We start from the raw sequence: 15764 nt of genomic DNA, 5'->3' as shown, positions 1-15764 counted from the left end.
CTGTAATTTCGCATAACCTTCGTAACCTTCTTCTGTTACTATGGTGAGGCTAAGTTTGATACAATGCTTGAGCATCATATGAATTCTTATGCTCGTGTTAATGTGGGTGTATTTTTGCCATTTTCGCCGAAGGTCCTGTGTGCATGCGTGTTCGTGCATTTCGGTTAACTGCATTACACTGTATATATCAAGTACCTGTAAGGAAGGGCAACAGCAGCAATAACAGTAATAGCAGCAGCAACAACAACAGGAGATCAGCAGCAGCAGCCTCTTGCTATGGCAAGTAGGAGATGATGGTAGTGGAGGCGAATGTCGGAAGGTTTCCTGGGTTAGCAGCAGCAGCAGCAGCAGCAGCAGCAGAGCGATCGAAAGCGCGACCGAACCTTCTCTCCCTCATCAGAGGGGAAGTTGTTATGCTCAACTAAGCTTCAACAGCAACACGAAACAACACAAACTGCATCACTAACTCCAGCGTTGCCTTGATACTTCATCACTGCCCTTCCCATTGTCGCCTCTTACCGTTTTTTTTTTTTTTTCCTCTCGCTTTCTCCCGTCTATCTCTCTTCCTCTCTATTCCCTTATAATTCTCTTGGATTTTAACCAAAATTCAAATGTGACGGGAAGGGTCGACAGAGGTCACCGAGAGTAGCGTTTAGAGATTAATCGAACAAGATCTTTGGTGGGATTGGGATGAAAAGCAAAGTTGAAGGGAGAGAACAAGAGAGAGGTTTGGGAGAGCCTTCAGCAATAGCAACAGGAACAAGCGCGGTCACTGCTCAAGCCCTACTAAACACACATCCCATCGATCACCTCTACCCCTGTGTGCAGCGAATGCGTGCGTGAGTGTGTCTGCACCTTCCCTTCCCGCTCCACAGCAGCACCGTCGCTATCACCACGGCCTTCTCTAACACCACCGTCAATTTTTGACACTAGACTACTTCATATCCCTATCTATTTCTTGTTTCGCGGTCGGAAAACTACACTGCGTTTAATATCTTGTGGGAGGTGGTCTCAACGGTCCGCCCTCGAACCTACATCCGGGAATCCTCGTCTTCTATCCGCTATGTCCTCTTCATACTACCTGAGCACCGTAACTCATCTATTCGTGCACATTCTGATTACGGTCATAACCGTCTTCGAATTTAGATTTCATCTGTCAGTCTCCCTTGTTTGGGTCTCCATTAAAAATAATAGGGAGCCTTTTTCCTCCAAGTTTTTCTCCAGTTACCCTTCGACAGCTGCCTCCATTTTCCCTTTCCCACCTCTCACCTTTAGATTTCTCGTGGATCTTGTTCTGCTGGATATCATCCGTTTTGGTTCATTTCCCTCAGTATCTTCAGCCTCGGTCTTTAACCTTGCTTTGAAATTAGTAAAACCCAAAGCACTTATTAAAATTTTGTCTCATGAACATTGGCAACCATAATACACTTATACAATATATATATAATATATATATATATATATATATATATATATATATATATATATAGATAGATATATATAATATATATATATACACGTATTCTCAAAAGTACTTATTTTGTACATACACAAAGTACATACCCACTGAACTCTCTCGTGTATGTTTTAGGTCCATAGGACTTACCCCGTGTTTACGGCTACTTTGTATCTTGGACAATTCGTACTTACATGTGTATTCCATTTTCTCTGATAGGTCTACACATCTTGACATACCATTCTACAATATATGTTTTTTCTAGTTTTTTAAACATCAAACAGGTCTATTCTTGTCCATGCTCAATGATGTTTTCGCCTCCTTCGCACAAGTACACAATTTTTTCCCAGTCCCTCTGGCCAGTGTACCACAATGCCCGTCCCTGAAGTGCTTCTAATAATCGAGTTTTCGATTAACAATACTTTCTCATATTTTTATGCTTATACACATATTCTTCAAAAATAATAATTCGATTACGGAAACCAGCGTCTCGTTGGGCACCACAACAAAAATTCTCAGAATTTTTTCTCCTTTTCAACAAGCCAAACATCCAACAGCCCTTCAGCCGAACATGTAAATCGCCTGGTTTTAGCGGCAAGAAGTTCCGTGTCACTGTGCTCACTTTGTGCTAACATTTTCATCTCTTAATTTTTCCTGTATACTTTTATGGTGCACCTAACATCTAATTTAAGAATGTAATATCTGTATGCTACTATGAAAAACTCTGAGGTTTAAGTCCAATATACTGAATAAATCCAAAAGAATTACTTTTTTTTTCAACATGGGTACTTTAGACTTGAAACACTGCTGGGATTAGGCTACCACCCAACAAAATTTTGAGGTCTGAAGATTAGGGTCAGACATTTGAATAGATTTTAATATTTTATCCTAATCGCAAAGCAAGCTTTTTAACCAATCAGAACTTATTTTCAATGAAGCGATGGGGTGTGAGTGTGTGTGGGACATTTGCCATAATCCCCATCTCTGGTAAGGACGGTGAATGAATTTGTTTAACAGTTCCACTAAAAATTCCTACCTAACCACCGCTGGTACAACCAGAGTTTATTCAGAGTATATGAATAGCTACCTACAACCTTCCCCATAATCCAAGCCTTGAACTCTTAGTTGGCAGAGCAGTGGTTGAATGTAAGCCTCACCTTCCTCAAAATCCCTACCCTGCAATGCCACAGATGCCAAGCTGCATGGGTGAAAGCTTATGCTTAGTTTCTGCTGCATCATGCCTACTCACTGAGAAAAAGAATGATGTTGCTACTGCCACCAGAAACTCATGCTCTTTGCAGCGTTAAATCACATCAACCGATTCACTTTGTTGCATTGGTATATTTCAAATTTAAATTTTTAACTTTAATATTGCTAATTTTAACATTTTCGTTCTGTTTGTTGTTTTAATTCCTTCATCCAACAGGTGCAATTTCAGCTGTCCTGAGATTCCTCGCTCTTTTAGTTTGAGTACTCCGTGCATTACTGATGACAGTCTGAAGACCTAACTTTTATCTGAGCTACGTTATGTAGTCGGACATCTCTACTTGGCCTTTACGCTGAAAGGGAAAACTCGTATTCTAATACTTACTGCACTTAATAAGAGGTAGCCTATCTCTCTCGGGCTTAAAAAGACTGCAGGTGGCATCAGAACCCTTAAGATTCTACAAGAACTATTTCTCATCTAATTCTAATCTTGGTCAATTGGTAATAATCCTGTAACATGGCACAATAAAGCAGACTGAAATATTTGAATAGTGGATACGCTTGGCCCCAAAAAAAATGACTCGGTACTGTTTTACTGGTGGATGTAATGTACATACCAAGTGAACACACATTATGTCCTGAGAATATTTTACAAGGATAATGAAAAGGAAAGATCAAGGCTCGACTTTTATCAGTAAGTCATTCTCATGCGAGAAGAATTTATAACAAAAGTCGAAATACTGGTCTCTCCATCTTTTCATTATGGAAATGCAAGGCATACTTATGTTAATGCACGTTTATAAATATAAGAATATGTAACTTTATACACTTGCAAACACGATAATATATATGTGTGTGTGTGTTACTTATAAAATCGTGACTTTAGTATATTCACACAAATTTGGCCACAAATATCACCGAATATCGATCCACTATACATTGGAATAACTTACATCCAACGGGAACCGACAAACGCATTAGCCACCGGGCAGGATCCGAACCCGAGCCTTAGGTTTAGGTGCATAGACACTCGACCTGCCCATTACACTTGCAAGAGAATGGTAAAATCGACTGTCTAACACAGTAAGCCAAAGGCTCAGGTTCGAATCCTGGACGAGGAAGATGCACCTATCAATTACAACTCCCTTTGGAGTGAAAGTTATTCCCAAGTTACAGTGAACTCGATATTAGGTGATATTTATGTGGGTATAATATATATATATATATGTATATATATATATATATATATATATATATATATATATATACATATATATATATATAAATCAATGAAAGTTTGTCCGTTTTCTGATCACGTGAGAGTATAACTTACATAGTACGTAAATGCCAGGAAGGGTTTCTTTTGGTCACTTATAGTACAGAGCTATTTAATGTTGTGATTATATCCACATGTATATAGTCAGAAACAAATATATTTTAAAATAATGTACGTATTGCTTTAGAAATCCTCATATCTTCACAGTAATGTTATTCGGTCAAAGACTACGAACATCAATAACTTTTCTTTTTTTTTCTTCTCATGGAAATGGAGTACTTGTACTATAAACTCCTTTCCTGATCTCATTCATGGTTTCCGGTATGGCTGCATCCCATGTCCATTTGTGGGAACATTCTGACGGAGGCTGTGAGCTTATGATAACTGCCTCTGCAGTATCGATCGCAGGGTTGCTGCGGCATTCGACTTGCCCAGGGGAAGACATCCTCCTTTCGCATTTCGGATTAACGCCCACGCTGACACTTCTCGGAACTTTCCGAGCAGTTACCAGTGTCCTTTGCATCACTCTCATATTTATCCTAGGATGAACTGATTAATCCTAATGAAATCACGATACCAAATCTCATCGACTTCGTCTTCTGTTAAGGTGAAATTAAAGCATCTTCAGTTTAAATACTCGTATGCGCTTTCAGGCATCCACCTAGTATTTGTGGTCAAAATGAAGATAGAACTAGGTGTATTTATATATATATATATATATATATATATATATATATATATATGTGTGTGTGTGTGTGTGTGTGTGTGTGTGTGTGTGTGTGTGTGTGTGTGTGTCACGAATCATAACGCTGGCATTTTCGACTTCATTTCAATTTTACAATAACCAAAAGAACACGTTAAGTAAGACTGCAAAATATGGCGTGTTTTTAAGTACAGAACAGCTAGGAGTTTTGCCCTAAGCTATTTTTTTCTTTCAGATAGGAGTGCCAGGGAAAAATAAGTCTAACTTACCTCGCTGTCTAATAAATCATAGACGCCCAGTTTCCTAAGCCCGCCGAAGGAATCCTGTTTTACTAAGTGCTAACGCTAGTATTAGTCTAAATAACTTAGTTCTCACCCTCGTACCTGGTGTGACACTATAGCTGGTTCACTTAAGGGATTGGGTGAGCCCTATGCCTACGAGACGTTTGTTTGGCGGATGCTGATTGGCTGGGAGCTGCCTACCTCTTGGTACCAGCAGCCGCCAAACAAATGTCTCATAAGCATAGGGCTCATCCGAGAATCTACCGTAAGTGAACCAGCTATAGTTAGTGTTGTAACCTTGTTTAACATAGCCTACGGTGCCACAAGGTTCAACAGTAGCCCCTGTAATAACCCTTGCATTTTGGTGAAAATTATATTTAATCTTAGTGGACACTTTTTTTTTAACCAGTCTCTTTGGGCATCAAGTATATTTTCACACTAATGAAACTACTACTTTCTGTTCACTGTCTCTCTTTTTACTTGGTCCTATACAGTCACTGATTCGGTTATCCCGTTGCTAAGGAACCCAAATTGAGTCAAGTCATTGCTCTAGTCAATCATTTGATATTTCAACCCCTGGACCCAACGAGATCGCGGCTAGCACGCAACATATATAGATATATATATATATATATATATATATATCATAGATATATATTACTATAGATAATTATTATATATCTATATATATATAGATATATATATATATATATATATATATATATATATGTATATACATATATATATATATATGTATATATATATATATATATATACTATATATATATAACTATATACAGTATATACAAATAGCTACTTTATAACTATATATTCTTTTAACACAGCTGAAAAAGCTGAAATGTTGATGCATATGAAGTAAAGAATTTTGCACAAAAGTATAACCTACTTTAATCTGTACATACTTGAAATATCAAAAAGGTAAATACTTCATTAAAAAAATTACCTTGCTAAACGATCGCTAACCTATATCCATATAAAATAAATCACTAAATATTCTCCTTTCGCAAAAAAAATAGTAAACGTTTTATATAGGATAATCTACATACATGTACATAAAAATAAATCATTGTAAATATTCCTTGCAATAAAAAAGCTAGAATGTTGATTTATGCTGAGCAAATAAATATACTGTATTAATAATTAATTGTATATATTCTCTTTCAACATACTTAAAGACTACCCTAACAAAGTAATTTTGACTTAGTTGGAATAAAATTATTCTTAAAAGGACAAAACAATAAATACCTACTGAACCAACAGGCATAGGCTTAGCGTTTGCTTGGCCAAGATTCCTGTTCTTCTTACCCTTCATCCCGTCTCACCCTCAACACACCACCCGCAACATACCAACTGTCTCGGCACCAACAAAATCCACCCATTCTGACCCTCCCGTTGCCCTTTTAATGTAACTACATGCCACCCGTAACCATCCAGTACTGAGTAGTGGCCCACCAGCTCTCCACATACTGAAAACAATTATTCCCTTCGACTAAGGTGGTACGTCTTCTAGAATTGGGAGTTTATACCGTATAAAAATTAACAATTCTTCCTGTGCATTCTTCAATTTTAAACCCAACGGAGCACCAACATCTAAGAGATCAGGAGCTTTGGTAACTAACCAATAGTCTTTTAAATGCATTTTAAGTTCATCCCAGGTTATTTTGCTCTCATTGAGTAGAATGTCATCAATGTACGACTTGGTTCCATCAAAGATACATTTGAGCTTGCCTAAAACAGTTTTCAATATTTTTGCCATTATTCTCGGCGCTGAATTCAGTCCAAAACCTACTCTTGTCAGACACTATGTTTTACCTTTATAACTCACCAACTGATACTTCCAAAGCCTTTCCGATGCTCTAATTTGTAAATAAGCAGATTTTAGATCAACATTCTTTAAGGGTTTCATTTCAAACAGTTATTTATCCCATGTATTACAACTCATATGAGCATTCAGATCTCTAAAACACAATGCAGGTCTTATTTTATTCTTAGTAGGCTGTTCAACAGATAGCAAAGGTATAAAACCCGTTTTCACATCTTTCCAAGGTACTAAAATACCTTCCCTGTCCCATCGCTCAACCTCTTCAGTATCTTGTTTCTTGTCACCCTGCAAACTCTTCTCATAGAAATCTATTTCCTTAATGAGAACTGGTGGAGTGAACTAGACTTCCATTTCCATTCCACTATACAATATTGTATCAAATATCAAATGTAGCAATAAAGTCTTTATCTTTAATTACTTCAACAGCCACTGTAATTGTGAACTTTCCGTTTTGCTTACTGGTTGTTCAGCAATTACTTTAAAGGTCCCCTGTGATTGTGAACTTTCTGTTTTGCTTAATGATTATTGTTTGCTCAGCAACTGCAGCACAGCTTCTGACCTCAAATTCTACTATACCACCTGCAACCACAACGCACCCATATGATCAACAGCAACATCCATACCCAACAGCACCTCAATACTGGGTAAGATTTATTTAGTTACCACAGCTTCAACGTCAATCTCAACTCCTATTCCAATTTACACCTGACGTCTCCCTTGACATTTCACTTTTGAGCCATCATGTAATTTGTCCCTGCACAGTGTTCATCAATAATTGAACTTACAATAGTTACTGAACACCCAGTACCAACCAATGCCTTAGCAATATTTCCGTTCACATCAACATCAATAATTGGTAGTGAATGCGCCCTTAGTCCTTAAGTTGGGCGAGGGTGATGCTGGGCGCTGGCGCACCAGTCACCAGGCGCTCGTTTCTCTCGTTGCACCATGATGTCATATGTCCGGGCTTATCACATCTATAACAATTGCTCTACGCCCTTTGTTACAATATTTCGCCATATGTGGCCCTCCATAACTGAAGCAAAATCCTTTAAATGAACGACTATTATTTTGTTCACTTTTCGCATGTAACTATAACTCTGTTTTTTTTTCATCTGTCCATCCGCCTGTGGTGTTTTTGTATGGTAACACTGCGTCCCGGGCTTTAGATAGTTACGCTATTTGTAAGTTTTAGGTAAATAAACGGATCTCTGGGTGTACATTTGCAACTGAAAAGTGTTTTAATAATTTACTGTATGCGAATTACACCGTTAATATTCGAAATAGGATATTATTATAATCGTTGAATGTAAGCTGAATGTAACTATCTAAAGCCTGGGACGCAGTGTTACCATACAAAAACACCACAGGCTGATGGACAGATTAAAAGAAAAAAAAAAAAAAAAAAAAAAAGGAGTATAGTGACTACAAAAACATGGCCGATACTCTCGTGAACTGCTCTGAAGAAAAAATAGAGTGAATCTGACATAGTTTGCACAAGGCGGACCCTCCAGATCTCCCAGTGATCACAATACGAAATAGCAAATGCAGAAAATTTTTAATAATCAATATGAATGAATTCGAAAAAGTGATGAGAAAAGCAAAAAACACCTACTGTGAAAATGACCCAGTTCCCATAAGTGATTTAAGAGGCAAAAAACTTTGATCAGTTGCGAAGCTATATTTTGATATAGTCAAAATGAGTTTAGCACAGTGAAAAGCTCATCTGTAGAAAGCCGGTCTATAAAGGAAAAGGCGATAAAGAAAATCTACGCAGACCAATATCGAACATATCGTAGGTACTTATCAAAAATTATAAAAATGGTAGTTCACGAACAAACGTGGAAACACTTAAAACAACTCAACATTATACCTGATGATCGGTCAGCGTACAAATAAAGACACTCAACAGTGCGCAATTATAAATATGGCAAAAATTATACCAAATGGAAAATGTGGCATCTGGTTATGCTAGACCCACTATGTGCAGCATTCGACACAGTTGACCACAATCTGCTGCTTGAAGACCTGAGAGCAGTAGGTATACATCGAAGATGATGGTATTAAAGCTAAGGATGTGCCCAAGTATCGGTATCGGTGGTATCGGCTAGTTTTGTGGTATCGGTATCGGTATTGGTGAATTTCTGGCCGATACCAGCTAATACTTTTGTCATTAGTATAGGAATTTAAAATCCTTCTAGGCTTCCTAAAATGAATATATTAACAAAGCCCACCAAATAAAGTTTGGCATAATATTAATTTTCTGTACCTCTTTTCATTTCTATAGGATAATTATATTGAATATTATCTTTAATAAAATTATAATTTTAACTTAGTTCAGATGGTCCAAGTACAGTATGAGTTGGAACTTGCAAAGGGATTTGAGCTTTTTTTTTTTTTAGTTGAATGTTTCTTTGATCTACACCTGAGAAACAAACCCTGGTCCTTTCTTAATCTTATTTTTATTTATGTACCGGTATCTCATTTTTCTTGGGATTACTTAATAGAACAAATATATGTATTGTAACGGGGCAAAGGATTAACCCCTCCATTAAAAGGACCTTTCATAAGCTAAATAAACGAGTCTGTTAACTGTTTCAAGCCAATATATATATTAGAACTCGATAAAAGTATATATTAGTGATTTCTGATTGCTCGTCACCCCATGAATTCGAGTAAGCACTACGTACCTAAATTGTTAAGTCTTCTAATGGTAGCCATAATATAAGCCAAACTGCATCCAGATATTAAAGCGATACTTGATGTTATTTTTAAATATAACTTATACCTTTGAAATTGTTTATATAACCCTATTATATGACCTTTCAACTTCTGAACCTTTAATATACAATAACCAGAGAACAAGAATGATTTTAGTAACAATATATATTCCCTTAAATAACAGTGCTATGGAGGGAACAGGTATCGGTATCGGCCAAAAATTTGGCATCGATGCATCCCTAATAAAAGCTACAGAAAACAAGGTTACAGTAGTAATATCAAATGTGAAATAAAAAAGGAAAGGCCCAACAAAAGGATTGCCCCAAAAGACAGTGTCCTGGGTCAACTGCTATCTAGCATTTACACAATTGAACTGTCTAGAATTCTAAATAAGCACATGGTTAAATATAAACTGTATGCTGATGATACCCACTTTATTTTCCTGTCGAAACGGTAGAAGACGCCATTAGTGAAACTGATGCAAACGAAAAACTATTGGTTCGTCAACAACAACTATTGTAGCAGCAGTGAGGAACTTGGGAAAGTTTATTGACAAAAAAAATGTCAGTGAAGAACCACATATTGCATATTGTAAAGACTTTTAACTATCACATTAGAAACATTGCATTTATTAAAAAATACCTAAACGAAGATATTCTGAAAATAGCAATTTGCATCCAAACACTTTCTAGGCTTGACTACTGCAACATTATATACAACGGTCTCCGCAACAATAACCCAGTAAAAGCAAGTAAAGATTATAAAATACTTCTTAAACTTTAAAGCACTAACATATGGTGAACCAACATACCTGAGAAACTCTTAGGCTTTTTCAAGACCTGAAATGATTATTGTAATTAGACATGCAAGTGAAGCATATAGGCTATTTGAACCTACTAGAACAAGTTGTGAGTCAGGCGGGAGCATTTGTAAAGTACATTGTGCACCTAGACTATACTACATCAAAATACCGCCTGAAGTGAAGATCATACATGAGGAAAGTAAATTTAAAAAGAACTAAAGACTTATATTCTATAGGAGCTATGATACGGACGAGAAAACACCAAAAGACATTTAGACAACATACGAAGCACCTTATTTCGAAAACGTACATGCCACATGGGCCCGCCAGAGAAGGAATCCTTCTTGTGGAAGGCTGGTCGTCAATCTAGAGTGAACTCAGTGAAGTGGCATGGCCAAAAGGTCCTATTACTGCAGCTACAGCCTCACCCTTACTAGCTGTTAGCACTCTTGGCCTTAATAATATCACTCGGATTCATATCAAGAACACCATTAATCTGTTGTAATTCACGTGACTGTCAGGAAAACCATTAACAATCGGTAAAACAACCAACTCAGCCCTGTACCCGCGGGGGAGGGGCCGGTTGGCCAGTTATGGAAGTCCATATTTCCTATTAACCAAGTCAGTACTTTGAATAACATCTAATCTGGTCAAGTGCATGGACCACCTACCAAATTTTTCTTCCTAATATAACTAAAATAACATTTTCAAGTATTTCATCTAGTATATACCTATATATGCAATGACATTTATAGAAGAAAAGGGCCAGGTTTGGGAAAAACGACCGCCACCACCACCACCCCCCCCCCCCCCATAAAAAAACTCTGGGTACGGCCTGCAACTTTTCCAGGCTAGTACCTGAGAAACCAGCTAATGCACTCAACCTTCTCAGCTCATTGGCATATATAGCCTACTCCTATGGGCGTTTGCAGGTTCACCAGTCCACCTCTTTTATGATCATTAGCCAGAGCTATGAAAGCACTATCAGTAAACGCCACAAATAACTTTCACTCAACAGTATCTGCATCAGACTGCTCTGAATCAGCTAACAGTAATCAGTTAACTCTAAATACAGTGACAAGCCGTCGCCCCATAGTTATAATGGTAAAATACTAGCTATATCCGAAATTTGCTGCAGCTAGGCTAGCTATCAATAATTTAACTTTCTTCGGCCGTGCTACTACTACATCTCCCTAACCGGGACATGGTCACATGGTTTCAACATTTTACTTGTCACCTTGGACTCCACAATAATGCCTAGATAGCTGGTTATCTCTTACATTATTAAGATAGAAGAACGACCACACACATAACTTCACATCTAACCCAATTAGAGCATCGGAGCAAATCCCATGTAAGCGACCTCCCTTCCTACGTAACAACACTAATAAAATTCACAGACGCACTTAACCGCGGCTAACCTCCCAATCTAGAGTTGCCAACTTGCCAGAAAGAAATAGCTGCCAATAATGATAAAATTTACCACATATATTACGTGTCATATGCAAGGTTAATGATGCTCTAATTTCAAAACTGAAATCGCCAGTGCACTAGTTTACCACAATAATATGGTAAAAGTATGACAAGTTAAGAGAGGAACTGTATTTGTTGTGAACAAATACAGCACAAAATTATAGGCAAAATATTAACTATATATGTTTTGTTTGCCTGTAAAATGTTATCCCATTTTCTCGTGAAGAATCCCTGCAATTGTAGGCTGCACGACGTCACCTTACAAAGATGAGCGAAAACTATCACATGACACAGTAAGTAAGCTCTAAAATAATCACCTTCAGTATTCCTCGAGTGTTTGAAGACGGCCCCAAAGTCTGTGGCTGCAGGCAGTGCCGCCCTGGTGTCGGTACACCAAACCACAAGTGATAGCAATCATAGCACATATATATATATATATATATATATATATATATATATATATATATATATATATATTACTTAGTCTTATCCATCTACTACACATCCTATCCTATACATACTATATATAATGTTCAAGATTTTAAGCCAGAACCAAGGAAAATAAAGTCTTTTACCAAGTTTCATGCATCTTTGTCTACATGCAAGTTGCCCCTCTGAACTTGAGCATCCATTCTCTCAAAAAAGCTATCGCTTCTCCCATTGGTTGTTGGAATTACCCCCTACAGGGACGAGGATTTAAAAGGATCGGGAGCCAGCGCCTCGCTCTCAGAACGACTTTGGAGCTCAGAAGAACACCAGACCTAAGACAGGTCAAATTTCCTCAGCAGTGCCCTGCAGACACCGCCTTCTCCCCCTTTTTCTGCTTCGCCCCCCTGCTCTCTTCTGGGAAGTCCCGAGTATTTTTTAAAAGTCCATAATGTATGGAAGCTTCAAGGAGAAGACTACTAAGCCCCTCAGGAATCCAGACAAACACCGGGCCTGATTGTGGTAGGAATTGGAAACCTTTGGAGCAAGCTTGCATTTTCAATCCGTTTGCGCAAAATTTCTGAACGCCATGACTGGATTGCTCCAGCCACATGTTCCGGTGGATCGACAAAGCAACACCCCCTTTTTAGTCTCCTGGACCTCTGTAAATTCATGTAAATACAGTGCATTTAAAACTAGAGTCCAGCTTTTATGTAATTTCCTCCTTCCTCAGTTATATCAGCCTTACGCCTGAGTAGTTTTTCTCTGGTCTCTCGTCCTCCATTCAAGGCCAAATTTTTCAGTGTTAACTACGTTTCCTAGGAGTGAACGAGCTAAAATCGAATTAATTATAAGATATATTATACTATATATATATAGATATATATCTATATATATATATATATACATGGAAGTGTAGTAGATGGATAGGACTAAGTAATGATCCCTTCATTATAGGTAACTGAGGTCGCTGAAGCACACAAATTAAATGAGCATGTATGTACTACGTGTTTTGAAAACTCAATAGGAGTGTATTTTTTTTTTTTTTTTTTTTTTTTACAAAACAACTAAGTTGGTTTAATAGGAACGCTGAGACAAACCAAGTAATCTAAACACGAGTGTATGATTTTAGAATGGATCTTTCAAAAGTTAGTAACAAAGTATAACCAGGTATTTAGAATGAGAGTAAACGATTGCGCATGAAGAAAGCACATACCGGAAATACTTCATAAATATGTGCCCTCTAAAAGTAAGTTTATAAAATAGTCAGGTAATATAGTGACACTATAAGATTATGAATGAAGTCAAAAGCATAGAAATGTTTAAAAAAAAGAAAATTAAAGTTCATCAGTGGACTAAATGGATGAAAGGAGCTCCTGTCATGCTTTCAGGAAAGGCGTCACGTGAAGAATGATTTGCTGAAGTTGGCTAGTGGTGACAAGCCTCGCAAATGTCGATACATCACTGATAGCGGCGTTGACTGACTGCCATCGATTTCTTGCAATGTCTCACGGCTGTTGATTTTGCTTTCCTTTGAAAAACCACTCTTATTGATAATGTAGTTTGTTTTTTAATTGCCGCTTCAATGTTCGCTATGTATTGGTACGGCTTGGCATGTCGTGATTTTAAAATGATATTATACCTAACAAATAATGGCTTCTTGGAGATGGACTAACTATCCTTCATAATCAAATTTGATTGCCTTGTGTCAACATATTTCTCAAGAAAGTCTTAAGACCTTTACAGAGAACGGCAAAATATTAGTTACATCAATCAAAATATTACTTGAATATGCAATGTTCTGTTTATAAAAGTAAGAGGTCCTGGTAAGAAGAAAAATTATCATTGTAAAATTATGTAAATGCTATGAAATAACTGTAAATATACATTAATGTATTTTGCTAATAAAAGATAAAAAAAAATATTACTTAAAGCATAGTAAAAATTAAATTCATGACAATTTCTTGCTATGCTACCATCTTAGACGTGATACAATTTTAGATAAACCTCTGATATTGACTGTTACTTGTAGTTTCCAGAGAGGAAAATATCAGACTCAAAATCACTAAAATGATCATTATCTTAGTTTATATGTAGGCTATACTCAGCAAATATGAGCGCAGGTCATGATGAAATGCTATCTAAATTTAAAATAAAATTTTCTTTTATTATGATATATGGCAAAGTGACAAACTTTTCCCTTCGCCCAACTCTATTACCACTCTACACGACCAGAAATGCTACCAAAGAAGTAATATCCAACAAGCCTCTTGTGGTTGGTTTGCTTCTGCTTGTATGGTGTTTTTACTTTGCATGGAACCAGTGGTTATTCAGCAACGGGACCAACGGCTTCACGTGACTTCCGAACCACGTCGAGAGTGAACTTCTGTCACCAGAAATACACATCTCTCACTCCTCAATGGAATAGCCGAGAATCGAACCCGCGACCACCGAGGTGGGACACAAACACCATACCAACCACGCCACTGAGGCATTGTCTTGTGGTTGGAAGTTGGAAGTTATTTTTTCTTCCTTTCTTTTTATAATTAAACCTCCATGTCTGTTCTCATCCCACTACCGCTACAAAAGTAACATATAATGGACACACCATCAACCCACAGTAAATTGTTTTATTCTGTCCAAAATTTCGAGAGGATTTCATGCAATCACGGTACACGAATTTTGAAATAGCAAATCTTACATCGAATAATCCGTGCTCCAATATTTGGTTAAGCTTCATTCCTTTTATGAGTACATGTAAACGTGACCTGGTTAGGCAGACATACAAATGGAACTTTTCAGCCAAAGTTGTTTAGTTTACTCAAACTCCCAAAATCCTATACATTGAAATCTTAAAACCGTACCTTTGCCTGTAGGTACGAAACATCGCCCGATATCCTGCTAATAAATCATTATAGAACTATATTGGGTAAAATTTATTCCTTAAACAACCACATGTTGGAACCAGAAATTTCTAATACCACATACTACTTGACTTTTGCCACCAACCCGACCTCAGGCCGAGATAATGGATATGATCATGAATCACATCTAGAATTTGTCAATACAACATATTACATACTCTGTATTGTGCAGTATCATTCATGAGTTGAAAATAAATTTCATACAAGAATTTTCATTAAAAAAAACAAGCCTGAAGTACAGCATATATCATCCGACTGATTTTTAATCCAATGAAAAACTAACTAGTGTTAATTTTTAGTGGACATCTTTTACGTGCACTTCAAATAATACTGTTTTCTTCGGTGTTTGACATATTGTGGATTGTGTTCAACAAATAAAATGTTGACTTCTTTCCTCTTCACATCCAAAAAAAAATGGGGTTAGCAAATCTTATATGGTTACTTTCTGTATTGAGATGACAAACATCCATTGTCGAATTTTTATTAACCAGAGTGATTCCTGGAACCATATTCTAGAATAGATAGGTCCTACATATAGGAGATTCACAGAATTATTGAATCTCCTAATGCACGCCTCATATTCACTCTGCAGCAACAAAACAGAATGTCTGAAATTAGTATTTCAAGAATTCAATGGGAATAGAGTATAAACA

At 37.1% G+C, this 15764-nt stretch overlaps 1 protein-coding gene across 4 annotated transcripts in view; it reads right to left on the bottom strand.

The window, feature by feature from the left end:
- Positions 1–949, bottom strand: part of LOC135223780 (probable G-protein coupled receptor 21) — a 75856-nt gene extending 74907 nt beyond the window's left edge. For 2 of the 4 annotated variants that reach the window (XM_064262573.1, XM_064262562.1), the window contains exon 1: positions 196–804. The gene's annotated coding sequence lies outside the window, so the exon portion shown is untranslated. The other 2 variants (XM_064262590.1, XM_064262580.1) reach the window with 2 other exon arrangements.
- Positions 950–15764: the final 14815 nt, after the last annotated feature.

The sequence above is a fragment of the Macrobrachium nipponense genome, chromosome 20 (assembly GCF_015104395.2).
Source record: "Macrobrachium nipponense isolate FS-2020 chromosome 20, ASM1510439v2, whole genome shotgun sequence".
Classification (NCBI taxonomy): Eukaryota; Metazoa; Arthropoda; class Malacostraca; order Decapoda; family Palaemonidae; genus Macrobrachium; species Macrobrachium nipponense.
This window is presented reverse-complemented; position numbering and strand designations above follow the sequence as displayed.